The sequence below is a fragment of the Anastrepha obliqua genome, chromosome 6, assembly GCF_027943255.1.
Source record: "Anastrepha obliqua isolate idAnaObli1 chromosome 6, idAnaObli1_1.0, whole genome shotgun sequence".
NCBI lineage: Eukaryota > Metazoa > Arthropoda > Insecta > Diptera > Tephritidae > Anastrepha > Anastrepha obliqua.
In genome coordinates, this window is record NC_072897.1 from 16,317,127 (window position 1) to 16,327,126 (window position 10,000).

The 10,000-nt window shown below is 45.0% G+C and overlaps 2 pseudogenes; both read left to right on the top strand.

Moving 5' to 3' along the window:
- The first annotated feature begins 369 nt into the window (after window positions 1-369).
- On the top strand, window positions 370-550 carry LOC129250959 (5.8S ribosomal RNA; annotated as a pseudogene).
- A 442-nt stretch (window positions 551-992) lies between these two features.
- Window positions 993-3,854, top strand: LOC129251085 (large subunit ribosomal RNA; annotated as a pseudogene).
- The last annotated feature ends 6,146 nt before the right edge of the window (window positions 3,855-10,000 follow it).

Consider the following 10,000-nt stretch of genomic DNA (forward strand, 5'->3'; position numbering starts at 1 on the left):
TTTCTTATTTTTTTCTTTTAAAAACCTTTAAACATGAAAATAAAAAGTTGTACTTATTATTCATTTGATTGAATGATAAGTTAATTTGTTCACAATAACAAAAGTGGTATATATTTATTATATTATTATATATACATAAAATGATTAAAAAAATACAAAATAATTGAATCATAATAAATACCACCACTGTATTATTGTTGAACTAAGACATTCGCAACTTAATAAAAATGTTTAGAGTTAAATATATTTGATATATATTATTGAAAGAAAATCAATTTATATATTATTAATATTATTTAATTTTACTCTTTCAATTAATATATGCAAAAAAAAATTGACATTTGTTATAAATAAAAATAAATAAAAAAATACTCTAAGCGGTGGATCACTTGGCTCATGGGTCGATGAAGAACGCAGCAAACTGTGCGTCATCGTGTGAACTGCAGGACACATGAACATCGACATTTTGAACGCATATCGCAGTCCATGCTGTTATGTACATTAAATTCAATTTTAAAGTACTGCTTGGACTACATATGGTTGAGGGTTGTAAGACTATGCTAAATAAGTTGCTTATTCTTTTATAAAAATAATTGAATTTAAGCAAATGTGTATATTATTGGATTTTAAATAATTCATAATATTAATAGCAAAAAAAATAAAGATATATAATGAATTTTATTTATTATATATTCTTTAAAAAAAAAATCCTCTCAAATAAAATGAAATGATGAAAATATTGAATCTAAGTATTCTTTACAAAAAATTTTCATATTATTTATATATATATATAAAATAATAATTTATATATGTAATTAAAAGGAGGAATGTCTAGCATAAAAATTAAATTTTTTATTCTAGGATTGCCTCATTTTACATTATTATTATTTTTATATATTTACAATATATAAAAGGAGAAAAGAAAAATAGAGATGAAAAGATGATATAATTTTTTTATTAAATTGTGAGAAGATAAAAAAAGAATATTAAAACAACCTCAACTCATATGGGATTACCCCCTGAATTTAAGCATATTAATGAGGGGAGGAAAAGAAACTAACAAGGATTTTCTTAGTAGCGGCGAGCGAAAAGAAAATAGTTCAGCACTAAGTCACTTTGTCTATATGTCAAATGTGAGATGCAGTGTATGGAATATCTTAATATCTAGTATGAGAAATTAACGATTTAAGTCCTTCTTAAATGAGGCCATTTACCCATAGAGGGTGCCAGGCCCGTATAACGTTAATGATTACTAGAAAGATATTTCCAAAGAGTCGTGTTGCTTGATAGTGCAGCACTAAGTGGGTGGTAAACTCCATCTAAAACTAAATATAACCATGAGACCGATAGTAAACAAGTACCGTGAGGGAAAGTTGAAAAGAACTCTGAATAGAGAGTTAAATAGTACGTGAAACTGCTTAGAGGTTAAGCCCGATGAACCTGAATATCCATTATGAAAAATTCATCATTAAATAATTAAAAAAATAATGTGCATTTTTTTCATATAAGGACATTGTAATCTATTAACATAATAAAGTATTTATCAAAAGATCATTGGTGATATTAAGTTTATTTAAATTAATTTGCTTTTTAAGCATATTAACATAAAATAAATACTAATGATTTGATAAAGTGTTGATAGATTTTATTATATATAATGCTAAAATTCATTTTTTGAATTTTACAAAAAATTTAATATCTATGATATTAATATTTATTTGTATGCATTTATATGATTAACAATGCGAAAGATTCAGGATACCTTCGGGACCCGTCTTGAAACACGGACCAAGGAGTCTAACATATGTGCAAGTCATTGAGTTATATTAAACTTAATGGCATAATTAACTTAACTTAAATATAATGGGATTAATTTTTAGTCTATTTTTTAATAAATAGTCAATTAATTCAATCCCGGGGCGTTCCATATAGTTATGTATAATGATAATTTATTATTATTTATACCTCTAACTGGAGCGTACCTTGAGCATATATGCTGTGACCCGAAAGATGGTGAACTATACTTGATCAGGTTGAAGTCAGGGGAAACCCTGATGGAAGACCGAAACAGTTCTGACGTGCAAATCGATTGTCAGAATTGAGTATAGGGGCGAAAGACCAATCGAACCATCTAGTAGCTGGTTCCCTCCGAAGTTTCCCTCAGGATAGCTGGTGCATTTAAAAATTATATAAAATAATCTTATCTGGTAAAGCGAATGATTAGAGGCCTTAGGGTCGAAACGATTTTAACCTATTCTCAAACTTTAAATGGGTAAGAACCTCACCTTTCTTGATATGAAGGTTGAGGTTATGATATAATGTGCCCAGTGGGCCACTTTTGGTAAGCAGAACTGGCGCTGTGGGATGAACCAAACGTAATGTTACGGTGCCTAAATTAACAACTCATGCAGATACCATGAAAGGCGTTGGTTGCTTAAAACAGCAGGACGGTGGACATGGAAGTCGTAATCCGCTAAGGAGTGTGTAACAACTCACCTGCCGAAGCAACTAGCCCTTAAAATGGATGGCGCTTAAGTTGTATACCTATACATTACCGCTAAAGTAGATGATTTATAAAACAATTTCGATTGATTTATAAATTTTGAAACTTTAGTGAGTAGGAGGGTACAATAGTGTGCTTAGAAGTGTTTGGCGTAAGCCTGCATGGAGCCGCTATTGGTACAGATCTTGGTGGTAGTAGCAAATAATCGAATGAGACCTTGGAGGACTGAAGTGGAGAAGGGTTTCGTGTGAACAGTGGTTGATCACGAGTTAGTCGGTCCTAAGTTCAAGGCGAAAGCCGAAAATTTTCAAGTTTTTAATAAAAAAAAATATTAATAAAAATATATTTAAAAATAATTAAAATACTTGAATTATTTTGAACGAAAGGGAATACGGTTCCAATTCCGTAACCTGTTGAGTATCCGTTTGTTATTAAAAATGGGCCTTGTGCTCATCCTGGCAACAGGAACGACCATAAAGAAGCCGTCGAGAGATATCGGAAGAGTTTTCTTTTCTGTTTTATAGTCGTACTACCATGGAAGTCTTTCGAAGAGAGATATGGTAGATGGACTAGAAGAGCATGACATTTACTGTTGTGTCGATATTTTCTCCTCGGACCTTGAAAATTTATGGTGGGGTCACGCAAACTTCTCAACAGGCCGTACCAATATCCGCAGCTGGTCTCCAAGGTGAAGAGTCTCTAGTCGATAGAATAATGTAGGTAAGGGAAGTCGGCAAATTAGATCCGTAACTTCGGGATAAGGATTGGCTCTGAAGATTGAGATAGTCGGGCTTGATTGGGAAGCAATACCATGGTTTATGTACTCGTTCTGGGTAAATAGAGAATTACGATTCTTGTTCCCCGGATAGTAGTTACGTAGCCAATTGTGGAACTTTCTTGCTAAAATTTTTAAGGAATTATATCATTCGATATATATTCCTTTTAAATTATAACGATTATCAATTAACAATCAATTCAGAACTGGCACGGACTTGGGGAATCCGACTGTCTAATTAAAACAAAGCATTGTGATGGCCCTAACGGGTGTTGACACAATGTGATTTCTGCCCAGTGCTCTGAATGTCAAAGTGAAGAAATTCAAGTAAGCGCGGGTAAACGGCGGGAGTAACTATGACTCTCTTAAGGTAGCCAAATGCCTCGTCATCTAATTAGTGACGCGCATGAATGGATTAACGAGATTCCTACTGTCCCTATCTACTCCGGCGAATTCGGCTACCTACGTGTGAGGGTCGTTGGGCTATGCCCAAACTAGACGGTATTCGGAAGAGGGCGAACACCCCTCTTCCAAGCGGTTCGGCGGTGCCATCGTCGGCAATGGACGAGACGACGTCCGGAGAGGAGGAGGTGATCTTGCGGTCTCCTCCCCGTTCTAAGAAGAAGACCGCTGGAGGTGCAGCGGTTCCGGTGGAGAAGGTATCTTTAAAGGTACCTGAAAAGGTGAGTGGAAGCGAGGGTGGTTCCGAAAGCGGAAAGATTGGGAGTGGGCGCAAGGGGCGGAAGACGGGGGAAAAATTAGGTCCCGCAGGGAAGCGTTTGGAGGAAATCCGTGGGGAATTGGGTGCTTCCCTGAAAGGTTTGGGTGCGATCGGTGGGGATGCCGAACGCAAGAAAGTTGGGGTGCAGTTTATGGGGCGCTTCAAGTCCATTGTGACGGCCTTTAGTGGAGCCGTCATAGACATGGACGGCGTCCCGAAGAGTTTAGCTAAGGACCTCCTGGGATACTCCTTGGAGTTCGAGGAGCTTTTTGTGGAGATGGTGGCGGAGATCGCCCATCTTCGTGGGCGGTTAGAAGCCACAAAGACAAGTAGGGAGGAAGCACCTCGGAGGACGGCTGGAGCTGCGCTGGCTGGTGCAGCGTCGATGCCGGCACCTCAGGCGCCTGCGCCTGTGTTGCCTGCGTTGCCGGTGCCCAAGCCAGTTGAGACCTGGTCGGTCGTAGTAAGGGGTAAAACCCCCACTACTTCCAAGGAGGTGATCAAGAAAGTTGTAAAGGAGGTTGGGCCTTCCATGGGGGTTAGGGTGCACGAGGTGCGCCCGTTGAAGGATGGAGGTGCGATTATTCGCACCCCATCCGTTGCCGAGAGGGATAACTTGGCAAAAAATGCCAAGTTTTCCGAAGTGGGGCTCGATGTGAGCATACGTCGGAAGCTGGGGCCTAGGGTTGTGGTCCAGGGGTTCACACGGAGATCTCCCCTGAGGATTTCATGGGAGAGTTGTTCCGGTTGAACCTCAAGGAGTTCAGCCCTGGGTGCCGTGAGAAGGATGTGAGGATGATCAGCCGTCCTTGGAAGGTCAGCCCCGATGGGGTGACGAATGTTGTCCTTGAGGGAACGGACATGCTAATGTCCGCCCTCCTGGAAGCAGGTCGTTGCTACATAAAGTGGTTTTCCTTCCGGGTACGGCCAGACCAACTGACGCCCGGCTGCTTCCGATGCATGGGGTTTGATCACAGGGTGGCAGAATGCAGAGCCAAGAAGGATGTCTGCCGTAGGTGCGGGCAAGAAGGACACAGGAGTGCAGGTTGTGGCAATGCCCCGCATTGTCGCAACTGTGCATTTAAGGGCAAGCCAGCCGGACATCTAATGATGTCCACTGTCTGCCCGGTGTACTGTGCCATTGTTGCCCGTGCGAACGCTAGACATTGATGGTTGAGCTATATCAACTGAACTGTCAGGGGTCATATGCCGTGATGTGTGAATTGGGGGCGTGTATGTCGGAGGGGGGCTGCGGCATTGCTTTGCTCCAGGAACCATACTCCACCAATGGGGTGGTGAGAGGCCTTCCTGGGGGCTTCAGGGTCTTTACGGACCTTGGAGTCAAGGCCGCAGTAGCTGTGTGTGAGCCAAGCTACTCTTGTGTAGTAGTTGACTCATCACAGTGGGGAGTATGTGTGTGTGTCGAGGGGGAATTCGGCAGAATGAATGTTGTCAGCTTGTACTGCAAGTCTGACGAGCCTCTAGAGCCCTACTTAAGATACATTGATGCGGTGCTACTACTTGAGAGTAGCATTCCTGCCATCGTGTGTCTTGACGCGAATGCTACCTCCCCGATGTGGTTCAGCAAGGTATCCAGGCATACTGCTGGATATCGGAGCCACACTCGGGGTGAGGTTATGAGCGAGTGGGTTGTGGCGAATAACCTTCTTGTAGCAAACGAACCAAGCGTATGGTATACGTTTGAGGGGCCTAGAGGTGTGAGTGACATTGACGTGACGCTCATGAATGACGCAGCAGCGGGTAGGTTCGAGTGTAAATGGAGTGTTAGGGGGGGTTGGGGAATTAGTGACCATAATTTAATACAAATTATGGTTACTCCCCGTACCCCGCAGCTAGAAGGGGGGAGTCCATTGAGGCGATGGCGTACCTCGTGTACCGACTGGAACCGATATGGACATACTGTTAGGGAAGCGGTATTGGATATACCGCTTAGGGAGTTTGAGGAATTGGGGGTTGACGAGCAAATTGCTCGTCTATATGAATGTGTCTGGGGTGTGAATGACTTATTGTTTAGGAAAGCTAGGGCTGTGAGAATGAAAGGTGTGAAATGGTGGACGAGTGAGTTAAATTCAAAGAGGAGGTCTGTCCGACGCTTGAGGCGTTTGTTTCAACGCGGCAGGCGGACCAATTCGGAGAATCTGTCTCAGCTCAAGTATCAATTTAGCGTAGGGATGAAAGAGTATAAGAAGATGCTTGTGAGAGTGAAGGAGGAAGAGTGGAGGAGATTTGTGGGGGAAAATAGGGACGACCCTTGGGGACAGGTCTATAGGATCTGTCGGGGTCGTCGAAATGAGATGGCTAGCTCTCTTCGCGTAGGTGATACTGTATTATCGACGTGGAGAGAGTGTGCCAATGTTCTGTTAGGCGAGTTTTTTCCCAGGGCTGAGGTTCAGGTTCCTCCTGCACAAGAGGTGCCTGTCCCTCCAATAGAAGCTGAGGAGTTGGATTATGCATTTGGCCTGGTCAGGTCTAAAAGGTCTCCAGGTTTCGATGGTTTGAACGGAGAGATGTGCAAATGCTTGTGGAAGTTCATTCCGGAATATTTGGAGGCCATTTATGATAAATGCATATGGGAGGGATATTTTCCACGCGAGTGGAAAATTGCTAGGGTCGTTGCACTCTTGAAGTCGCCCGATAAGATCAGGAGCGATCCTCGATCTTATCGTGGTATCAGCCTCCTTCCAGTACTTGGAAAAGTGCTGGAAAGGGTTATGGTTGAGCGGCTTCAGGAGCTAACTCGGGGTGTTAGGTCGGATAGGCAGTATGGGTTTAGGAAAAGACGTGGTATAGAGGATGCGTGGTTGTATGTTCAGAGTGTAGTTAGGGAAAACGTCAATAAATATGTCCTTGGCATATTTATTGACTTTAAGGGGGCATTTGATCACTTGCGCTGGGATCGTGTGTTGCAGAGATTAGAGGAGCTTGGCTGTCCGGAAATTACTCTATGGCGGAGTTATTTTTCGGACAGAAAAGCATCCATGGTAGGAGTGGGCGGGAGTGTGGAGATTGGGGTGGAGCGAGGCTGTCCGCAGGGATCCGTCTGTGGTCCCTTCATTTGGAACCTCATGATGGACTCCCTGCTTCGGCAGTTAGAGCCACTCTGTAAACACTGTGCGTATGCGGACGACCTTCTTATTTTGGTTGAGGGTCGTTCGCGTGAGGAATTGGAGCGAGTGGGGGGGCAGCTCCTTACATTGACCCACAATTGGGGGGTAGATGTGGGAGTGGATATATCGATGGACAAAACGGTGACAATGCTGCTTAAGGGCAGATTGTCCCCGAGTCGTCCACCGATTGTCCGTTTGAATGGGGTAGGTATTAGGTATGCGACGCAAGTCAAATACCTGGGGGTAACTATGAGTGAAAGGATGTGTTTAACTCCACACTTAGTTTCGTTGAGGGAGCGGCTGCAGGCAATCGTTGGGCAAGTGCGTCGCGTTGTCAGATTTGACTGGGGTCTTAGCCGGCGTGCGGTTCGTACCGTATATCGGGGCCTATTTGTGGCCTGTGCCACTTATGGTGCCGCTATATGGTACGAATGGGCTTTAAAGTCGGTTGGCAAACGTCATCTGATGGCGTGCCAGCGCATTATGTTGCTTGCCTGTTTGCCTGTATGCCGTACAGTGAGTACGGATGCGTTGCAGGTGTTGTTAGGTGCGCCTCCTCTTGACCTGTTAGTTGTGCAACGGGCATTTACCTTCAGGTTGAGAAGGAGGCTTTGTATGCCGCTGCTAGATGGATGGATATCCGACGGTGATGTAGAAAGGGGGTATCTAGAGTGTGAAAGGTTGTTGAAGGAATGTATGCTTCGTGGGTGGCAAAACCGATGGGACAATAGTTCCAAAGGTCGCGTGACATACGAGTACATTCGGGATGTTTCCTTTGTCGGGGAAAATCCTGATTTTGGATTTTCCCTCAGCCTGGGATTCCTCCTTACAGGACATGGGCCTCTCAATGCTTATTTGCATGAGAGGCGCTTGTCCACAAGTGAGGAGTGTGTTTGTGGGTCGGCAAGAGAGGACTGGGTGCACGTCCTCTGTGAATGCCCGATGTACTCAGACATTAGGGATCTTGCGGGTGTGGGGATTAGATGGACTGATGGACGGTATGATGTGAGTGGTGTGATTGCCAACCGTCGGAATGTCGAAATGTTAGGGCAATATGCGCGTGAGGTTTTCAGGCGGCGACGTAATTTAAGGCGTTCAGTTGATTAGTTTTTAGCCGTTCTTGTCTGTGCATTCTGTTGTTCTGTGCATTGTCTGTTGTTGCTTAGGTGTGGGAAATGGCCACCAGTCCAGAGCTGTATGGAAGCTCAACTGGTAGTAGTCTCGGCTACGAGGTCTGACCGGAGACTTAAATCTGGTACCACGGGGAACAGGGGCCCTCGGAGCTTGCTCCGACCTGTTCATTGGGAACGGCCCTTCGGGGAGTTTCGTGGTGGCTGTGGTTAACACCTAAATGCGGGTAGAGCCTTTTGGCTCGATGTGGAGTTGCAATGCAACCGGGTGCCGGGACCCATAGAACGGCAGAGGGTTAGATAGACCTCGAACCCTACCAAGGTGGTTAGTGTGTCCATTCCACACTACCAATTGGTATCCTTAAATGCTTCGGCATTTTTGGGGCGCTGATCAACGCATCGTTTTGATCCGTTGTGCTTTTGAGCACCGTGGGTTTGGGCTGTCGCCAGCGAAAACTCACGTAAAACCCCTACACGACGATGTCCCTATCTACTAGTTCAGCCCTGGGTGCCGTGAGAAGGACGTGAGGATGATCAGCCGTCCTTGGAAGGTCAGCCCCGATGGGGTGACGAATGTTGTCCTTGAGGGAACGGACATGCTAATGTCCGCCCTCCTGGAAGCAGGTCGTTGCTACATAAAGTGGTTTTCCTTCCGGGTACGGCCAGACCAACTGACGCCCGGCTGCTTCCGATGCATGGGGTTTGATCACAGGGTGGCAGAATGCAGAGCCAAGAAGGATGTCTGCCGTAGGTGCGGGCAAGAAGGACACAGGAGTGCAGGTTGTGGCAATGCCCCGCATTGTCGCAACTGTGCGTTTAAGGGCAAGCCAGCCGGACATCTAATGATGTCCACTGTCTGCCCGGTGTACTGTGCCATTGTTGCCCGTGCGAACGCTAGACATTGATGGTTGAACTATATCAACTGAACTGTCAGGGGTCATATGCCGTGATGTGTGAATTGGGGGCGTGTATGTCGGAGGGGGGCTGCGGCATTGCTTTGCTCCAGGAACCATACTCCACCAATGGGGTGGTGAGAGGCCTTCCTGGGGGCTTCAGGGTCTTTACGGACCTTGGAGTCAAGGCCGCAGTAGCTGTGTGTGAGCCAAGCTACTCTTGTGTAGTAGTTGACTCATCACAGTGGGGAGTATGTGTGTGTGTCGAGGGGGAATTCGGCAGAATGAATGTCGTCAGCTTGTACTGCAAGTCTGACGAGCCTCTAGAGCCCTACTTAAGATACATTGATGCGGTGCTACTACTTGAGAGTAGCATTCCTGCCATCGTGTGTCTTGACGCGAATGCTACCTCCCCGATGTGGTTCAGCAAGGTATCCAGGCATACTGCTGGATATCGGAGCCACACTCGGGGTGAGGTTATGAGCGAGTGGGTTGTGGCGAATAACCTTCTTGTAGCAAACGAACCAAGCGTATGGTATACGTTTGAGGGGCCTAGAGGTGTGAGTGACATTGACGTGACGCTCATGAATGACGCAGCAGCGGGTAGGTTCGAGTGTAAATGGAGTGTTAGGGGGGGTTGGGGAATTAGTGACCATAATTTAATACAAATTATGGTTACTCCCCGTACCCCGCAGTTAGAAGGGGGGAGTCCATTGAGGCGATGGCGTACCTCGTGTACTGACTGGAACCGATATGGACATACTGTTAGGGAAGCGGTATTGGATATACCGCTTAGGGAGTTTGAGGAATTGGGGGTTGACGAGCAAATTGCTCGTCTATATGAATGTGT